The 19810-nt window shown below is 43.4% G+C and overlaps 9 non-coding genes across 9 annotated transcripts; all 9 read right to left on the bottom strand.

Moving 5' to 3' along the window:
- Window positions 1-603: 603 nt before the first annotated feature.
- On the bottom strand, window positions 604-676 carry TRNAA-AGC (transfer RNA alanine (anticodon AGC)). Its single transcript has one exon. It is a non-coding gene; the product is annotated as a tRNA-Ala (tRNA).
- Window positions 677-2054: 1378 nt separating this feature from the next.
- Window positions 2055-2127, bottom strand: TRNAA-AGC (transfer RNA alanine (anticodon AGC)). The gene has a single exon. It is a non-coding gene; the product is annotated as a tRNA-Ala (tRNA).
- Window positions 2128-3505: 1378 nt separating this feature from the next.
- TRNAA-AGC (transfer RNA alanine (anticodon AGC)) lies at window positions 3506-3578 on the bottom strand. Its single transcript has one exon. It is a non-coding gene; the product is annotated as a tRNA-Ala (tRNA).
- Window positions 3579-4956: 1378 nt separating this feature from the next.
- Window positions 4957-5029, bottom strand: TRNAA-AGC (transfer RNA alanine (anticodon AGC)). Its single transcript has one exon. It is a non-coding gene; the product is annotated as a tRNA-Ala (tRNA).
- Window positions 5030-9305: 4276 nt separating this feature from the next.
- TRNAA-AGC (transfer RNA alanine (anticodon AGC)) lies at window positions 9306-9378 on the bottom strand. Its single transcript has one exon. It is a non-coding gene; the product is annotated as a tRNA-Ala (tRNA).
- Window positions 9379-10755: 1377 nt separating this feature from the next.
- Window positions 10756-10828, bottom strand: TRNAA-AGC (transfer RNA alanine (anticodon AGC)). The gene has a single exon. It is a non-coding gene; the product is annotated as a tRNA-Ala (tRNA).
- Window positions 10829-15108: 4280 nt separating this feature from the next.
- On the bottom strand, window positions 15109-15181 carry TRNAA-AGC (transfer RNA alanine (anticodon AGC)). The gene has a single exon. It is a non-coding gene; the product is annotated as a tRNA-Ala (tRNA).
- Window positions 15182-16559: 1378 nt separating this feature from the next.
- Window positions 16560-16632, bottom strand: TRNAA-AGC (transfer RNA alanine (anticodon AGC)). Its single transcript has one exon. It is a non-coding gene; the product is annotated as a tRNA-Ala (tRNA).
- Window positions 16633-18010: 1378 nt separating this feature from the next.
- Window positions 18011-18083, bottom strand: TRNAA-AGC (transfer RNA alanine (anticodon AGC)). Its single transcript has one exon. It is a non-coding gene; the product is annotated as a tRNA-Ala (tRNA).
- Between the last annotated feature and the right edge of the window lie 1727 nt (window positions 18084-19810).

Below are 19810 nucleotides of genomic sequence, written 5' to 3'. Positions count from 1 at the left end.
GTGTCGTGTAATTTATCAGCCATTTCTTATCTGTTGGCAACTAGATTATTCTTGGTGTTTTGCAATTATTTCTTTGTTTTTTTCTGTTTCCTTTAGTCATATTGTTGAAAATCATTTGAAGAAACGGTGTCTGACCTTGCTTAAGGTGCAGGCAAAAATTGTGGTCCATTGGGTCTCTGTGGCGCAATCGGTTAGCGCGTTTGGCTGTTAACCGAAAGGTTGGTGGTTCGAGTCCACCCAGGGACGTCGCACCCTTTTGCAGTCCACCCAGAGACGTTGCACAGTTGGAGAAGTTTTTGCATTGGTGCTGAGCATCTCTCTCATGTAAAAGCCATTTTGCTGACTATGTTTTGAATTCACGAGGCAAACTGGAGAAAAACTTTCTGTATGAGATAAGATAAACAAAACTTCCTTCGAGCCGGAATTGAACCAGCGACCTAAGGATTGCTAATTTAGAGCTACAGTCCTCCGCTCTACCAGCTGAGCTATCGAAGGATTGTTTTGGCCACTGTCGAAAGCCTCCTAGGTTTGGCCGTGGGTGCCACGGGCAGATGGTAAAAATGATTCATTCAACTCTGCGAAAATGGAATCCAATGGTAGCATTGGAGAATGCGGGCATCGATCCCGCTACCTCTCGCATGCTAAGCGAGCGCTCTACCAATTGAGCTAATCCCCCAAACCTGTGAAACTTGACGTCAGTTTCACGTCACACCAGGTCACAATTTTCATATACAGTCACAGATGACATTGCTTTTTTTTTTTTTTTTTTTTTTTTAAGTGTGGACTCCGTTTTCCCATACTTGAAGAACATTTAAGGAGTCCACAACGTGATTGGTGACCTACAAATACAGTCGAGCAACTTTCTAGCAAACCCTTTCTATGCACATGGAGAATCAAACCGGGGACAGTGAAAAAACTTGCATAGTTTGTAGAAAAAAGTTGTGATGTAGCACAATCCCAAGGAGAACCGTTGAACTTTTATGGGTTGGTTTGTTTATCGAAAATGCTGAGAGGTCGTGAAGGCCTCCTGGTCTTTTTTTTTCCTCCTTTCTGTGGTTGCTAAACTGTAAGAAGAGAGTAGAGCATGAGCCTTAACACAAAACATTAAAAGAGAATAAATGCAACACCAATGGTGAAAAGCAAGACATGCGTTGGCCGGGAATCGAACCCGGGTCAACTGCTTGGAAGGCAGCTATGCTCACCACTATACCACCAACGCTTTCGGAAGTGTACTTTTTTTGACATTTTCTGCAATAACACTAAACTTTCTGTTGACAGAAGCATTTGGATGCAATGTAATGATGAAAAGTATAAAACACAACCTTTTAGCAGAGGATGGTTTCAATCCATCGACCTTTGGGTTATGGGCCCAGCACGCTTCCGCTGCGCCACTCTGCTCGTAGTGTTGGATGCTTAGAGTCGAAGTCTAATTACTGTCTGCCTTCTGGTCTGTGTCGTGTAATTTATCAGCCATTTCTTATCTGTTGGCAACTAGATTATTCTTGGTGTTTTGCAATTATTTCTTTGTTTTTTTCTGTTTCCTTTAGTCATATTGTTGAAAATCATTTGAAGAAACGGTGTCTGACCTTGCTTAAGGTGCAGGCAAAAATTGTGGTCCATTGGGTCTCTGTGGCGCAATCGGTTAGCGCGTTCGGCTGTTAACCGAAAGGTTGGTGGTTCGAGTCCACCCAGGGGCGTCGCACCCTTTTGCAGTCCACCCAGAGACGTTGCACAGTTGGAGAAGTTTTTGCATTGGTGCTGAGCATCTCTCTCATGTAAAAGCCATTTTGCTGACTATGTTTTGAATTCACGAGGCAAACTGGAGAAAAACTTTCTGTATGAGATAAGATAAACAAAACTTCCTTCGAGCCGGAATTGAACCAGCGACCTAAGGATTGCTAATTTAGAGCTACAGTCCTCCGCTCTACCAGCTGAGCTATCGAAGGATTGTTTTGGCCACTGTCGAAAGCCTCCTAGGTTTGGCCGTGGGTGCCACGGGCAGATGGTAAAAATGATTCATTCAACTCTGCGAAAATGGAATCCAATGGTAGCATTGGAGAATGCGGGCATCGATCCCGCTACCTCTCGCATGCTAAGCGAGCGCTCTACCAATTGAGCTAATCCCCCAAACCTGTGAAACTTGACGTCAGTTTCACGTCACACCAGGTCACAATTTTCATATACAGTCACAGATGACATTGCTTTTTTTTTTTTTTTTTTTTTTTTAAGTGTGGACTCCGTTTTCCCATACTTGAAGAACATTTAAGGAGTCCACAACGTGATTGGTGACCTACAAATACAGTCGAGCAACTTTCTAGCAAACCCTTTCTATGCACATGGAGAATCAAACCGGGGACAGTGAAAAAACTTGCATAGTTTGTAGAAAAAAGTTGTGATGTAGCACAATCCCAAGGAGAACCGTTGAACTTTTATGGGTTGGTTTGTTTATCGAAAATGCTGAGAGGTCGTGAAGGCCTCCTGGTCTTTTTTTTTCCTCCTTTCTGTGGTTGCTAAACTGTAAGAAGAGAGTAGAGCATGAGCCTTAACACAAAACATTAAAAGAGAATAAATGCAACACCAATGGTGAAAAGCAAGACATGCGTTGGCCGGGAATCGAACCCGGGTCAACTGCTTGGAAGGCAGCTATGCTCACCACTATACCACCAACGCTTTCGGAAGTGTACTTTTTTTGACATTTTCTGCAATAACACTAAACTTTCTGTTGACAGAAGCATTTGGATGCAATGTAATGATGAAAAGTATAAAACACAACCTTTTAGCAGAGGATGGTTTCGATCCATCGACCTTTGGGTTATGGGCCCAGCACGCTTCCGCTGCGCCACTCTGCTCGTAGTGTTGGATGCTTAGAGTCGAAGTCTAATTACTGTCTGCCTTCTGGTCTGTGTCGTGTAATTTATCAGCCATTTCTTATCTGTTGGCAACTAGATTATTCTTGGTGTTTTGCAATTATTTCTTTGTTTTTTTCTGTTTCCTTTAGTCATATTGTTGAAAATCATTTGAAGAAACGGTGTCTGACCTTGCTTAAGGTGCAGGCAAAAATTGTGGTCCATTGGGTCTCTGTGGCGCAATCGGTTAGCGCGTTTGGCTGTTAACCGAAAGGTTGGTGGTTCGAGTCCACCCAGGGACGTCGCACCCTTTTGCAGTCCACCCAGAGACGTTGCACAGTTGGAGAAGTTTTTGCATTGGTGCTGAGCATCTCTCTCATGTAAAAGCCATTTTGCTGACTATGTTTTGAATTCACGAGGCAAACTGGAGAAAAACTTTCTGTATGAGATAAGATAAACAAAACTTCCTTCGAGCCGAAATTGAACCAGCGACCTAAGGATTGCTAATTTAGAGCTACAGTCCTCCGCTCTACCAGCTGAGATATCGAAGGATTGTTTTGGCCACTGTCGAAAGCCTCCTAGGTTTGGCCGTGGGTGCCACGGGCAGATGGTAAAAATGATTCATTCAACTCTGCGAAAAAGGAATCCAATGGTAGCATTGGAGAATGCGGGCATCGATCCCGCTACCTCTCGCATGCTAAGCGAGCGCTCTACCAATTGAGCTAATCCCCCAAACCTGTGAAACTTGACGTCAGTTTCACGTCACACCAGGTCACAATTTTCATATACAGTCACAGATGACATTGCTTTTTTTTTTTTTTTTTTATTTTAAGTGTGGACTCCGTTTTCCCATACTTGAAGAACATTTAAGGAGTCCACAACGTGATTGGTGACCTACAAATACAGTCGAGCAACTTTCTAGCAAACCCTTTCTATGCACATGGAGAATCAAACCGGGGACAGTGAAAAAACTTGCATAGTTTGTAGAAAAAAGTTGTGATGTAGCACAATCCCAAGGAGAACCGTTGAACTTTTATGGGTTGGTTTGTTTATCGAAAATGCTGAGAGGTCGTGAAGGCCTCCTGGTCTTTTTTTTTCCTCCTTTCTGTGGTTGCTAAACTGTAAGAAGAGAGTAGAGCATGAGCCTTAACACAAAACATTAAAAGAGAATAAATGCAACACCAATGGTGAAAAGCAAGACATGCGTTGGCCGGGAATCGAACCCGGGTCAACTGCTTGGAAGGCAGCTATGCTCACCACTATACCACCAACGCTTTCGGAAGTGTACGTTTTTTTGACATTTTCTGCAATAACACTAAACTTTCTGTTGACAGAAGCATTTGGATGCAATGTAATGATGAAAAGTATAAAACACAACCTTTTAGCTGAGGATGGTTTCGATCCATCAACCTCTGGGTTATGGGCCCAGCACGCTTCCGCTGCGCCACTCTGCTCGTAGTGTTGGATGCTTAGAGTCGAAGTCTAATTACTGTCTGCCTTCTGGTCTGTGTCGTGTAATTTATCAGCCATTTCTTATCTGTTGGCAACTAGATTATTCTTGGTGTTTTGCAATTATTTCTTTGTTTTTTTCTGTTTCCTTTAGTCATATTGTTGAAAATCATTTGAAGAAACGGTGTCTGACCTTGCTTAAGGTGCAGGCAAAAATTGTGGTCCATTGGGTCTCTGTGGCGCAATCGGTTAGCGCGTTTGGCTGTTAACCGAAAGGTTGGTGGTTCGAGTCCACCCAGGGACGTCGCACCCTTTTGCAGTCCACCCAGAGACGTTGCACAGTTGGAGAAGTTTTTGCATTGGTGCTGAGCATCTCTCTCATGTAAAAGCCATTTTGCTGACTATGTTTTGAATTCACGAGGCAAACTGGAGAAAAACTTTCTGTATGAGATAAGATAAACAAAACTTCCTTCGAGCCGAAATTGAACCAGCGACCTAAGGATTGCTAATTTAGAGCTACAGTCCTCCGCTCTACCAGCTGAGATATCGAAGGATTGTTTTGGCCACTGTCGAAAGCCTCCTAGGTTTGGCCGTGGGTGCCACGGGCAGATGGTAAAAATGATTCATTCAACTCTGCGAAAAAGGAATCCAATGGTAGCATTGGAGAATGCGGGCATCGATCCCGCTACCTCTCGCATGCTAAGCGAGCGCTCTACCAATTGAGCTAATCCCCCAAACCTGTGAAACTTGACGTCAGTTTCACGTCACACCAGGTCACAATTTTCATATACAGTCACAGATGACATTGCTTTTTTTTTTTTTTTTTTTTTTTAAGTGTGGACTCCGTTTTCCCATACTTGAAGAACATTTAAGGAGTCCACAACGTGATTGGTGACCTACAAATACAGTCGAGCAACTTTCTAGCAAACCCTTTCTATGCACATGGAGAATCAAACCGGGGACAGTGAAAAAACTTGCATAGTTTGTAGAAAAAAGTTGTGATGTAGCACAATCCCAAGGAGAACCGTTGAACTTTTATGGGTTGGTTTGTTTATCGAAAATGCTGAGAGGTCGTGAAGGCCTCCTGGTCTTTTTTTTTCCTCCTTTCTGTGGTTGCTAAACTGTAAGAAGAGAGTAGAGCATGAGCCTTAACACAAAACATTAAAAGAGAATAAATGCAACACCAATGGTGAAAAGCAAGACATGCGTTGGCCGGGAATCGAACCCGGGTCAACTGCTTGGAAGGCAGCTATGCTCACCACTATACCACCAACGCTTTCGGAAGTGTACGTTTTTTTGACATTTTCTGCAATAACACTAAACTTTCTGTTGACAGAAGCATTTGGATGCAATGTAATGATGAAAAGTATAAAACACAACCTTTTAGCTGAGGATGGTTTCGATCCATCAACCTCTGGGTTATGGGCCCAGCACGCTTCCGCTGCGCCACTCTGCTCGTAGTGTTGGATGCTTAGAGTCGAAGTCTAATTACTGTCTGCCTTCTGGTCTGTGTCGTGTAATTTATCAGCCATTTCTTATCTGTTGGCAACTAGATTATTCTTGGTGTTTTGCAATTATTTCTTTGTTTTTTTCTGTTTCCTTTAGTCATATTGTTGAAAATCATTTGAAGAAACGGTGTCTGACCTTGCTTAAGGTGCAGGCAAAAATTGTGGTCCATTGGGTCTCTGTGGCGCAATCGGTTAGCGCGTTCGGCTGTTAACCGAAAGGTTGGTGGTTCGAGTCCACCCAGGGACGTCGCACCCTTTTGCAGTCCACCCAGAGACGTTGCACAGTTGGAGAAGTTTTTGCATTGGTGCTGAGCATCTCTCTCATGTAAAAGCCATTTTGCTGACTATGTTTTGAATTCACGAGGCAAACTGGAGAAAAACTTTCTGTATGAGATAAGATAAACAAAACTTCCTTCGAGCCGAAATTGAACCAGCAACCTAAGGATTGCTAATTTAGAGCTACAGTCCTCCGCTCTACCAGCTGAGCTATCGAAGGATTGTTTTGACCACTGTCGAAAGCCTCCTAGGTTTGGCCGTGGGTGCCACGGGCAGATGGTAAAAATGATTCATTCAACTCTGCGAAAAAGGAATCCAATGGTAGCATTGGAGAATGCGGGCATCGATCTCGCTACCTCTCGCATGCTAAGCGAGCGCTCTACCACTTGAGCTAATCCCCCAAACCTGTGAAACTTGACGTCAGTTTCACGTCACACCAGGTCACAATTTTCATATACAGTCACAGATGACATTGCTTTTTTTTTTTTTTTTTTTTTTTTAAGTGTGGACTCCGTTTTCCCATACTTGAAGAACATTTAAGGAGTCCACAACGTGATTGGTGACCTACAAATACAGTCGAGCAACTTTCTAGCAAACCCTTTCTATGCACATGGAGAATCAAACCGGGGACAGTGAAAAAACTTGCATAGTTTGTAGAAAAAATTTGTGATGTAGCACAATCCCAAGGAGAACCGTTGAACTTTTATGGGTTGGTTTGTTTATCGAAAATGCTGAGAGGTCGTGAAGGCCTCCTGGTCTTTTTTTTTCCTCCTTTCTGTGGTTGCTAAACTGTAAGAAGAGAGTAGAGCATGAGCCTTAACACAAAACATTAAAAGAGAATAAATGCAACACCAATGGTGAAAAGCAAGACATGCGTTGGCCGGGAATCGAACCCGGGTCAACTGCTTGGAAGGCAGCTATGCTCACCACTATACCACCAACGCTTTCGGAAGTGTACGTTTTTTTGACATTTTCTGCAATAACACTAAACTTTCTGTTGACAGAAGCATTTGGATGCAATGTAATGATGAAAAGTATAAAACACAACCTTTTAGCAGAGGATGGTTTCGATCCATCGACCTCTGGGTTATGGGCCCAGCACGCTTCCGCTGCGCCACTCTGCTCGTAGTGTTGGATGCTTAGAGTCGAAGTCTAATTACTGTCTGCCTTCTGGTCTGTGTCGTGTAATTTATCAGCCATTTCTTATCTGTTGGCAACTAGATTATTCTTGGTGTTTTGCAATTATTTCTTTGTTTTTTTCTGTTTCCTTTAGTCATATTGTTGAAAATCATTTGAAGAAACGGTGTCTGACCTTGCTTAAGGTGCAGGCAAAAATTGTGGTCCATTGGGTCTCTGTGGCGCAATCGGTTAGCGCGTTCGGCTGTTAACCGAAAGGTTGGTGGTTCGAGTCCACCCAGGGACGTCGCACCCTTTTGCAGTCCACCCAGAGACGTTGCACAGTTGGAGAAGTTTTTGCATTGGTGCTGAGCATCTCTCTCATGTAAAAGCCATTTTGCTGACTATGTTTTGAATTCACGAGGCAAACTGGAGAAAAACTTTCTGTATGAGATAAGATAAACAAAACTTCCTTCGAGCCGAAATTGAACCAGCGACCTAAGGATTGCTAATTTAGAGCTACAGTCCTCCGCTCTACCAGCTGAGCTATCGAAGGATTGTTTTGGCCACTGTCGAAAGCCTCCTAGGTTTGGCCGTGGGTGCCACGGGCAGATGGTAAAAATGATTCATTCAACTCTGCGAAAAAGGAATCCAATGGTAGCATTGGAGAATGCGGGCATCGATCCCGCTACCTCTCGCATGCTAAGCGAGCGCTCTACCACTTGAGCTAATCCCCCAAACCTGTGAAACTTGACGTCAGTTTCACGTCACACCAGGTCACAATTTTCATATACAGTCACAGATGACATTGCTTTTTTTTTTTTTTTTTTTAAGTGTGGACTCCGTTTTCCCATACTTGAAGAACATTTAAGGAGTCCACAACGTGATTGGTGACCTACAAATACAGTCGAGCAACTTTCTAGCAAACCCTTTCTATGCACATGGAGAATCAAACCGGGGACAGTGAAAAAACTTGCATAGTTTGTAGAAAAAAGTTGTGATGTAGCACAATCCCAAGGAGAACCGTTGAACTTTTATGGGTTGGTTTGTTTATCGAAAATGCTGAGAGGTCGTGAAGGCCTCCTGGTCTTTTTTTTTCCTCCTTTCTGTGGTTGCTAAACTGTAAGAAGAGAGTAGAGCATGAGCCTTAACACAAAACATTAAAAGAGAATAAATGCAACACCAATGGTGAAAAGCAAGACATGCGTTGGCCGGGAATCGAACCCGGGTCAACTGCTTGGAAGGCAGCTATGCTCACCACTATACCACCAACGCTTTCGGAAGTGTACTGTTTTTGACATTTTCTGCAATAACACTAAACTTTCTGTTGACAGAAGAATTTGGATGCAATGTAATGATGAAAAGTATAAAACACAACCTTTTAGCAGAGGATGGTTTCGATCCATCGACCTTTGGGTTATGGGCCCAGCACGCTTCCGCTGCGCCACTCTGCTCGTAGTGTTGGATGCTTAGAGTCGAAGTCTAATTACTGTCTGCCTTCTGGTCTGTGTCGTGTAATTTATCAGCCATTTCTTATCTGTTGGCAACTAGATTATTCTTGGTGTTTTGCAATTATTTCTTTGTTTTTTTCTGTTTCCTTTAGTCATATTGTTGAAAATCATTTGAAGAAACGGTGTCTGACCTTGCTTAAGGTGCAGGCAAAAATTGTGGTCCATTGGGTCTCTGTGGCGCAATCGGTTAGCGCGTTCGGCTGTTAACCGAAAGGTTGGTGGTTCGAGTCCACCCAGGGGCGTCGCACCCTTTTGCAGTCCACCCAGAGACGTTGCACAGTTGGAGAAGTTTTTGCATTGGTGCTGAGCATCTCTCTCATGTAAAAGCCATTTTGCTGACTATGTTTTGAATTCACGAGGCAAACTGGAGAAAAACTTTCTGTATGAGATAAGATAAACAAAACTTCCTTCGAGCCGGAATTGAACCAGCGACCTAAGGATTGCTAATTTAGAGCTACAGTCCTCCGCTCTACCAGCTGAGCTATCGAAGGATTGTTTTGGCCACTGTCGAAAGCCTCCTAGGTTTGGCCGTGGGTGCCACGGGCAGATGGTAAAAATGATTCATTCAACTCTGCGAAAATGGAATCCAATGGTAGCATTGGAGAATGCGGGCATCGATCCCGCTACCTCTCGCATGCTAAGCGAGCGCTCTACCAATTGAGCTAATCCCCCAAACCTGTGAAACTTGACGTCAGTTTCACGTCACACCAGGTCACAATTTTCATATACAGTCACAGATGACATTGCTTTTTTTTTTTTTTTTTTTTTTTAAGTGTGGACTCCGTTTTCCCATACTTGAAGAACATTTAAGGAGTCCACAACGTGATTGGTGACCTACAAATACAGTCGAGCAACTTTCTAGCAAACCCTTTCTATGCACATGGAGAATCAAACCGGGGACAGTGAAAAAACTTGCATAGTTTGTAGAAAAAAGTTGTGATGTAGCACAATCCCAAGGAGAACCGTTGAACTTTTATGGGTTGGTTTGTTTATCGAAAATGCTGAGAGGTCGTGAAGGCCTCCTGGTCTTTTTTTTTCCTCCTTTCTGTGGTTGCTAAACTGTAAGAAGAGAGTAGAGCATGAGCCTTAACACAAAACATTAAAAGAGAATAAATGCAACACCAATGGTGAAAAGCAAGACATGCGTTGGCCGGGAATCGAACCCGGGTCAACTGCTTGGAAGGCAGCTATGCTCACCACTATACCACCAACGCTTTCGGAAGTGTACTGTTTTTGACATTTTCTGCAATAACACTAAACTTTCTGTTGACAGAAGAATTTGGATGCAATGTAATGATGAAAAGTATAAAACACAACCTTTTAGCAGAGGATGGTTTCGATCCATCGACCTTTGGGTTATGGGCCCAGCACGCTTCCGCTGCGCCACTCTGCTCGTAGTGTTGGATGCTTAGAGGCGAAGTCTAATTACTGTCTGCCTTCTGGTCTGTGTCGTGTAATTTATCAGCCATTTCTTATCTGTTGGCAACTAGATTATTCTTGGTGTTTTGCAATTATTTCTTTGTTTTTTTCTGTTTCCTTTAGTCATATTGTTGAAAATCATTTGAAGAAACGGTGTCTGACCTTGCTTAAGGTGCAGGCAAAAATTGTGGTCCATTGGGTCTCTGTGGCGCAATCGGTTAGCGCGTTTGGCTGTTAACCGAAAGGTTGGTGGTTCGAGTCCACCCAGGGACGTCGCACCCTTTTGCAGTCCACCCAGAGACGTTGCACAGTTGGAGAAGTTTTTGCATTGGTGCTGAGCATCTCTCTCATGTAAAAGCCATTTTGCTGACTATGTTTTGAATTCACGAGGCAAACTGGAGAAAAACTTTCTGTATGAGATAAGATAAACAAAACTTCCTTCGAGCCGAAATTGAACCAGCGACCTAAGGATTGCTAATTTAGAGCTACAGTCCTCCGCTCTACCAGCTGAGATATCGAAGGATTGTTTTGGCCACTGTCGAAAGCCTCCTAGGTTTGGCCGTGGGTGCCACGGGCAGATGGTAAAAATGATTCATTCAACTCTGCGAAAAAGGAATCCAATGGTAGCATTGGAGAATGCGGGCATCGATCCCGCTACCTCTCGCATGCTAAGCGAGCGCTCTACCAATTGAGCTAATCCCCCAAACCTGTGAAACTTGACGTCAGTTTCACGTCACACCAGGTCACAATTTTCATATACAGTCACAGATGACATTGCTTTTTTTTTTTTTTTTTTTTTTAAGTGTGGACTCCGTTTTCCCATACTTGAAGAACATTTAAGGAGTCCACAACGTGATTGGTGACCTACAAATACAGTCGAGCAACTTTCTAGCAAACCCTTTCTATGCACATGGAGAATCAAACCGGGGACAGTGAAAAAACTTGCATAGTTTGTAGAAAAAATTTGTGATGTAGCACAATCCCAAGGAGAACCGTTGAACTTTTATGGGTTGGTTTGTTTATCGAAAATGCTGAGAGGTCGTGAAGGCCTCCTGGTCTTTTTTTTTCCTCCTTTCTGTGGTTGCTAAACTGTAAGAAGAGAGTAGAGCATGAGCCTTAACACAAAACATTAAAAGAGAATAAATGCAACACCAATGGTGAAAAGCAAGACATGCGTTGGCCGGGAATCGAACCCGGGTCAACTGCTTGGAAGGCAGCTATGCTCACCACTATACCACCAACGCTTTCGGAAGTGTACGTTTTTTTGACATTTTCTGCAATAACACTAAACTTTCTGTTGACAGAAGCATTTGGATGCAATGTAATGATGAAAAGTATAAAACACAACCTTTTAGCAGAGGATGGTTTCGATCCATCGACCTCTGGGTTATGGGCCCAGCACGCTTCCGCTGCGCCACTCTGCTCGTAGTGTTGGATGCTTAGAGTCGAAGTCTAATTACTGTCTGCCTTCTGGTCTGTGTCGTGTAATTTATCAGCCATTTCTTATCTGTTGGCAACTAGATTATTCTTGGTGTTTTGCAATTATTTCTTTGTTTTTTTCTGTTTCCTTTAGTCATATTGTTGAAAATCATTTGAAGAAACGGTGTCTGACCTTGCTTAAGGTGCAGGCAAAAATTGTGGTCCATTGGGTCTCTGTGGCACAATCGGTTAGCGCGTTCGGCTGTTAACCGAAAGGTTGGTGGTTCGAGTCCACCCAGGGACGTCGCACCCTTTTGCAGTCCACCCAGAGACGTTGCACAGTTGGAGAAGTTTTTGCATTGGTGCTGAGCATCTCTCTCATGTAAAAGCCATTTTGCTGACTATGTTTTGAATTCACGAGGCAAACTGGAGAAAAACTTTCTGTATGAGATAAGATAAACAAAACTTCCTTCGAGCCGGAATTGAACCAGCGACCTAAGGATTGCTAATTTAGAGCTACAGTCCTCCGCTCTACCAGCTGAGCTATCGAAGGATTGTTTTGGCCACTGTCGAAAGCCTCCTAGGTTTGGCCGTGGGTGCCACGGGCAGATGGTAAAAATTATTCATTCAACTCTGCGAAAAAGGAATCCAATGGTAGCATTGGAGAATGCGGGCATCGATCCCGCTACCTCTCGCATGCTAAGCGAGCGCTCTACCACTTGAGCTAATCCCCCAAACCTGTGAAACTTGACGTCAGTTTCACGTCACACCAGGTCACAATTTTCATATACAGTCACAGATGACATTGCTTTTTTTTTTTTTTTTTTTTTTTTTAAGTGTGGACTCCGTTTTCCCATACTTGAAGAACATTTAAGGAGTCCACAACGTGATTGGTGACCTACAAATACAGTCGAGCAACTTTCTAGCAAACCCTTTCTATGCACATGGAGAATCAAACCGGGGACAGTGAAAAAACTTGCATAGTTTGTAGAAAAAAGTTGTGATGTAGCACAATCCCAAGGAGAACCGTTGAACTTTTATGGGTTGGTTTGTTTATCGAAAATGCTGAGAGGTCGTGAAGGCCTCCTGGTCTTTTTTTTTTCTCCTTTCTGTGGTTGCTAAACTGTAAGAAGAGAGTAGAGCATGAGCCTTAACACAAAACATTAAAAGAGAATAAATGCAACACCAATGGTGAAAAGCAAGACATGCGTTGGCCGGGAATCGAACCCGGGTCAACTGCTTGGAAGGCAGCTATGCTCACCACTATACCACCAACGCTTTCGGAAGTGTACGTTTTTTTGACATTTTCTGCAATAACACTAAACTTTCTGTTGACAGAAGCATTTGGATGCAATGTAATGATGAAAAGTATAAAACACAACCTTTTAGCAGAGGATGGTTTCGATCCATCGACCTCTGGGTTATGGGCCCAGCACGCTTCCGCTGCGCCACTCTGCTCGTAGTGTTGGATGCTTAGAGTCGAAGTCTAATTACTGTCTGCCTTCTGGTCTGTGTCGTGTAATTTATCAGCCATTTCTTATCTGTTGGCAACTAGATTATTCTTGGTGTTTTGCAATTATTTCTTTGTTTTTTTCTGTTTCCTTTAGTCATATTGTTGAAAATCATTTGAAGAAACGGTGTCTGACCTTGCTTAAGGTGCAGGCAAAAATTGTGGTCCATTGGGTCTCTGTGGCGCAATCGGTTAGCGCGTTCGGCTGTTAACCGAAAGGTTGGTGGTTCGAGTCCACCCAGGGACGTCGCACCCTTTTGCAGTCCACCCAGAGACGTTGCACAGTTGGAGAAGTTTTTGCATTGGTGCTGAGCATCTCTCTCATGTAAAAGCCATTTTGCTGACTATGTTTTGAATTCACGAGGCAAACTGGAGAAAAACTTTCTGTATGAGATAAGATAAACAAAACTTCCTTCGAGCCGAAATTGAACCAGCGACCTAAGGATTGCTAATTTAGAGCTACAGTCCTCCGCTCTACCAGCTGAGCTATCGAAGGATTGTTTTGGCCACTGTCGAAAGCCTCCTAGGTTTGGCCGTGGGTGCCACGGGCAGATGGTAAAAATGATTCATTCAACTCTGCGAAAAAGGAATCCAATGGTAGCATTGGAGAATGCGGGCATCGATCCCGCTACCTCTCGCATGCTAAGCGAGCGCTCTACCACTTGAGCTAATCCCCCAAACCTGTGAAACTTGACGTCAGTTTCACGTCACACCAGGTCACAATTTTCATATACAGTCACAGATGACATTGCTTTTTTTTTTTTTTTTTTTTTTAAGTGTGGACTCCGTTTTCCCATACTTGAAGAACATTTAAGGAGTCCACAACGTGATTGGTGACCTACAAATACAGTCGAGCAACTTTCTAGCAAACCCTTTCTATGCACATGGAGAATCAAACCGCGGACAGTGAAAAAACTTGCATAGTTTGTAGAAAAAAGTTGTGATGTAGCACAATCCCAAGGAGAACCGTTGAACTTTTATGGGTTGGTTTGTTTATCGAAAATGCTGAGAGGTCGTGAAGGCCTCCTGGTCTTTTTTTTTCCTCCTTTCTGTGGTTGCTAAACTGTAAGAAGAGAGTAGAGCATGAGCCTTAACACAAAACATTAAAAGAGAATAAATGCAACACCAATGGTGAAAAGCAAGACATGCGTTGGCCGGGAATCGAACCCGGGTCAACTGCTTGGAAGGCAGCTATGCTCACCACTATACCACCAACGCTTTCGGAAGTGTACGTTTTTTTGACATTTTCTGCAATAACACTAAACTTTCTGTTGACAGAAGCATTTGGATGCAATGTAATGATGAAAAGTATAAAACACAACCTTTTAGCAGAGGATGGTTTCGATCCATCGACCTCTGGGTTATGGGCCCAGCACGCTTCCGCTGCGCCACTCTGCTCGTAGTGTTGGATGCTTAGAGTCGAAGTCTAATTACTGTCTGCCTTCTGGTCTGTGTCGTGTAATTTATCAGCCATTTCTTATCTGTTGGCAACTAGATTATTCTTGGTGTTTTGCAATTATTTCTTTGTTTTTTTCTGTTTCCTTTAGTCATATTGTTGAAAATCATTTGAAGAAACGGTGTCTGACCTTGCTTAAGGTGCAGGCAAAAATTGTGGTCCATTGGGTCTCTGTGGCGCAATCGGTTAGCGCGTTCGGCTGTTAACCGAAAGGTTGGTGGTTCGAGTCCACCCAGGGGCGTCGCACCCTTTTGCAGTCCACCCAGAGACGTTGCACAGTTGGAGAAGTTTTTGCATTGGTGCTGAGCATCTCTCTCATGTAAAAGCCATTTTGCTGACTATGTTTTGAATTCACGAGGCAAACTGGAGAAAAACTTTCTGTATGAGATAAGATAAACAAAACTTCCTTCGAGCCGGAATTGAACCAGCGACCTAAGGATTGCTAATTTAGAGCTACAGTCCTCCGCTCTACCAGCTGAGCTATCGAAGGATTGTTTTGGCCACTGTCGAAAGCCTCCTAGGTTTGGCCGTGGGTGCCACGGGCAGATGGTAAAAATGATTCATTCAACTCTGCGAAAATGGAATCCAATGGTAGCATTGGAGAATGCGGGCATCGATCCCGCTACCTCTCGCATGCTAAGCGAGCGCTCTACCAATTGAGCTAATCCCCCAAACCTGTGAAACTTGACGTCAGTTTCACGTCACACCAGGTCACAATTTTCATATACAGTCACAGATGACATTGCTTTTTTTTTTTTTTTTTTTTTTTTAAGTGTGGACTCCGTTTTCCCATACTTGAAGAACATTTAAGGAGTCCACAACGTGATTGGTGACCTACAAATACAGTCGAGCAACTTTCTAGCAAACCCTTTCTATGCACATGGAGAATCAAACCGGGGACAGTGAAAAAACTTGCATAGTTTGTAGAAAAAAGTTGTGATGTAGCACAATCCCAAGGAGAACCGTTGAACTTTTATGGGTTGGTTTGTTTATCGAAAATGCTGAGAGGTCGTGAAGGCCTCCTGGTCTTTTTTTTTCCTCCTTTCTGTGGTTGCTAAACTGTAAGAAGAGAGTAGAGCATGAGCCTTAACACAAAACATTAAAAGAGAATAAATGCAACACCAATGGTGAAAAGCAAGACATGCGTTGGCCGGGAATCGAACCCGGGTCAACTGCTTGGAAGGCAGCTATGCTCACCACTATACCACCAACGCTTTCGGAAGTGTACTTTTTTTGACATTTTCTGCAATAACACTAAACTTTCTGTTGACAGAAGCATTTGGATGCAATGTAATGATGAAAAGTATAAAACACAACCTTTTAGCAGAGGATGGTTTCAATCCATCGACCTTTGGGTTATGGGCCCAGCACGCTTCCGCTGCGCCACTCTGCTCGTAGTGTTGGATGCTTAGAGTCGAAGTCTAATTACTGTCTGCCTTCTGGTCTGTGTCGTGTAATTTATCAGCCATTTCTTCTCTGTTGGCAACTAGATTATTCTTGGTGTTTTGCAATTATTTCTTTGTTTTTTTCTGTTTCCTTTAGTCATATTGTTGAAAATCATTTGAAGAAACGGTGTCTGACCTTGCTTAAGGTGCAGGCAAAAATTGTGGTCCATTGGGTCTCTGTGGCGCAATCGGTTAGCGCGTTTGGCTGTTAACCGAAAGGTTGGTGGTTCGAGTCCACCCAGGGACGTCGCACCCTTTTGCAGTCCACCCAGAGACGTTGCACAGTTGGAGAAGTTTTTGCATTGGTGCTGAGCATCTCTCTCATGTAAAAGCCATTTTGCTGACTATGTTTTGAATTCACGAGGCAAACTGGAGAAAAACTTTCTGTATGAGATAAGATAAACAAAACTTCCTTCGAGCCGGAATTGAACCAGCGACCTAAGGATTGCTAATTTAGAGCTACAGTCCTCCGCTCTACCAGCTGAGCTATCGAAGGATTGTTTTGGCCACTGTCGAAAGCCTCCTAGGTTTGGCCGTGGGTGCCACGGGCAGATGGTAAAAATGATTCATTCAACTCTGCGAAAATGGAATCCAATGGTAGCATTGGAGAATGCGGGCATCGATCCCGCTACCTCTCGCATGCTAAGCGAGCGCTCTACCAATTGAGCTAATCCCCCAAACCTGTGAAACTTGACGTCAGTTTCACGTCACACCAGGTCACAATTTTCATATACAGTCACAGATGACATTGCTTTTTTTTTTTTTTTTTTTTTTTTAAGTGTGGACTCCGTTTTCCCATACTTGAAGAACATTTAAGGAGTCCACAACGTGATTGGTGACCTACAAATACAGTCGAGCAACTTTCTAGCAAACCCTTTCTATGCACATGGAGAATCAAACCGGGGACAGTGAAAAAACTTGCATAGTTTGTAGAAAAAAGTTGTGATGTAGCACAATCCCAAGGAGAACCGTTGAACTTTTATGGGTTGGTTTGTTTATCGAAAATGCTGAGAGGTCGTGAAGGCCTCCTGGTCTTTTTTTTTCCTCCTTTCTGTGGTTGCTAAACTGTAAGAAGAGAGTAGAGCATGAGCCTTAACACAAAACATTAAAAGAGAATAAATGCAACACCAATGGTGAAAAGCAAGACATGCGTTGGCCGGGAATCGAACCCGGGTCAACTGCTTGGAAGGCAGCTATGCTCACCACTATACCACCAACGCTTTCGGAAGTGTACTTTTTTTGACATTTTCTGCAATAACACTAAACTTTCTGTTGACAGAAGCATTTGGATGCAATGTAATGATGAAAAGTATAAAACACAACCTTTTAGCAGAGGATGGTTTCAATCCATCGACCTTTGGGTTATGGGCCCAGCACGCTTCCGCTGCGCCACTCTGCTCGTAGTGTTGGATGCTTAGAGTCGAAGTCTAATTACTGTCTGCCTTCTGGTCTGTGTCGTGTAATTTATCAGCCATTTCTTATCTGTTGGCAACTAGATTATTCTTGGTGTTTTGCAATTATTTCTTTGTTTTTTTCTGTTTCCTTTAGTCATATTGTTGAAAATCATTTGAAGAAACGGTGTCTGACCTTGCTTAAGGTGCAGGCAAAAATTGTGGTCCATTGGGTCTCTGTGGCGCAATCGGTTAGCGCGTTTGGCTGTTAACCGAAAGGTTGGTGGTTCGAGTCCACCCAGGGACGTCGCACCCTTTTGCAGTCCACCCAGAGACGTTGCACAGTTGGAGAAGTTTTTGCATTGGTGCTGAGCATCTCTCTCATGTAAAAGCCATTTTGCTGACTATGTTTTGAATTCACGAGGCAAACTGGAGAAAAACTTTCTGTATGAGATAAGATAAACAAAACTTCCTTCGAGCCGAAATTGAACCAGCGACCTAAGGATTGCTAATTTAGAGCTACAGTCCTCCGCTCTACCAGCTGAGATATCGAAGGATTGTTTTGGCCACTGTCGAAAGCCTCCTAGGTTTGGCCGTGGGTGCCACGGGCAGATGGTAAAAATGATTCATTCAACTCTGCGAAAAAGGAATCCAATGGTAGCATTGGAGAATGCGGGCATCGATCCCGCTACCTCTCGCATGCTAAGCGAGCGCTCTACCAATTGAGCTAATCCCCCAAACCTGTGAAACTTGACGTCAGTTTCACGTCACACCAGGTCACAATTTTCATATACAGTCACAGATGACATTGCTTTTTTTTTTTTTTTTTTTTTTAAGTGTGGACTCCGTTTTCCCATACTTGAAGAACATTTAAGGAGTCCACAACGTGATTGGTGACCTACAAATACAGTCGAGCAACTTTCTAGCAAACCCTTTCTATGCACATGGAGAATCAAACCGGGGACAGTGAAAAAACTTGCATAGTTTGTAGAAAAAAGTTGTGATGTAGCACAATCCCAAGGAGAACCGTTGAACTTTTATGGGTTGGTTTGTTTATCGAAAATGCTGAGAGGTCGTGAAGGCCTCCTGGTCTTTTTTTTTCCTCCTTTCTGTGGTTGCTAAACTGTAAGAAGAGAGTAGAGCATGAGCCTTAACACAAAACATTAAAAGAGAATAAATGCAACACCAATGGTGAAAAGCAAGACATGCGTTGGCCGGGAATCGAACCCGGGTCAACTGCTTGGAAGGCAGCTATGCTCACCACTATACCACCAACGCTTTCGGAAGTGTACGTTTTTTTGACATTTTCTGCAATAACACTAAACTTTCTGTTGACAGAAGCATTTGGATGCAATGTAATGATGAAAAGTATAAAACACAACCTTTTAGCTGAGGATGGTTTCGATCCATCAACCTCTGGGTTATGGGCCCAGCACGCTTCCGCTGCGCCACTCTGCTCGTAGTGTTGGATGCTTAGAGTCGAAGTCTAATTACTGTCTGCCTTCTGGTCTGTGTCGTGTAATTTATCAGCCATTTCTTATCTGTTGGCAACTAGATTATTCTTGGTGTTTTGCAATTATTTCTTTGTTTTTTTCTGTTTCCTTTAGTCATATTGTTGAAAATCATTTGAAGAAACGGTGTCTGACCTTGCTTAAGGTGCAGGCAAAAATTGTGGTCCATTGGGTCTCTGTGGCGCAATCGGTTAGCGCGTTCGGCTGTTAACCGAAAGGTTGGTGGTTCGAGTCCACCCAGGGACGTCGCACCCTTTTGCAGTCCACCCAGAGACGTTGCACAGTTGGAGAAGTTTTTGCATTGGTGCTGAGCATCTCTCTCATGTAAAAGCCATTTTGCTGACTATGTTTTGAATTCACGAGGCAAACTGGAGAAAAACTTTCTGTATGAGATAAGATAAACAAAACTTCCTTCGAGCCGAAATTGAACCAGCGACCTAAGGATTGCTAATTTAGAGCTACAGTCCTCCGCTCTACCAGCTGAGCTATCGAAGGATTGTTTTGGCCACTGTCGAAAGCCTCCTAGGTTTGGCCGTGGGTGCCACGGGCAGATGGTAAAAATGATTCATTCAACTCTGCGAAAAAGGAATCCAATGGTAGCATTGGAGAATGCGGGCATCGATCCCGCTACCTCTCGCATGCTAAGCGAGCGCTCTACCACTTGAGCTAATCCCCCAAACCTGTGAAACTTGACGTCAGTTTCACGTCACACCAGGTCACAATTTTCATATACAGTCACAGATGACATTGCTTTTTTTTTTTTTTTTTTTTTTAAGTGTGGACTCCGTTTTCCCATACTTGAAGAACATTTAAGGAGTCCACAACGTGATTGGTGACCTACAAATACAGTCGAGCAACTTTCTAGCAAACCCTTTCTATGCACATGGAGAATCAAACCGGGGACAGTGAAAAAACTTGCATAGTTTGTAGAAAAAAGTTGTGATGTAGCACAA

This window comes from Ranitomeya variabilis, chromosome 2, assembly GCF_051348905.1.
Source record: "Ranitomeya variabilis isolate aRanVar5 chromosome 2, aRanVar5.hap1, whole genome shotgun sequence".
NCBI classification, from domain to species: domain Eukaryota; kingdom Metazoa; phylum Chordata; class Amphibia; order Anura; family Dendrobatidae; genus Ranitomeya; species Ranitomeya variabilis.
Note: the sequence above shows the minus strand (reverse complement) of the source record. Positions and strands in the feature narration are given on the sequence as shown.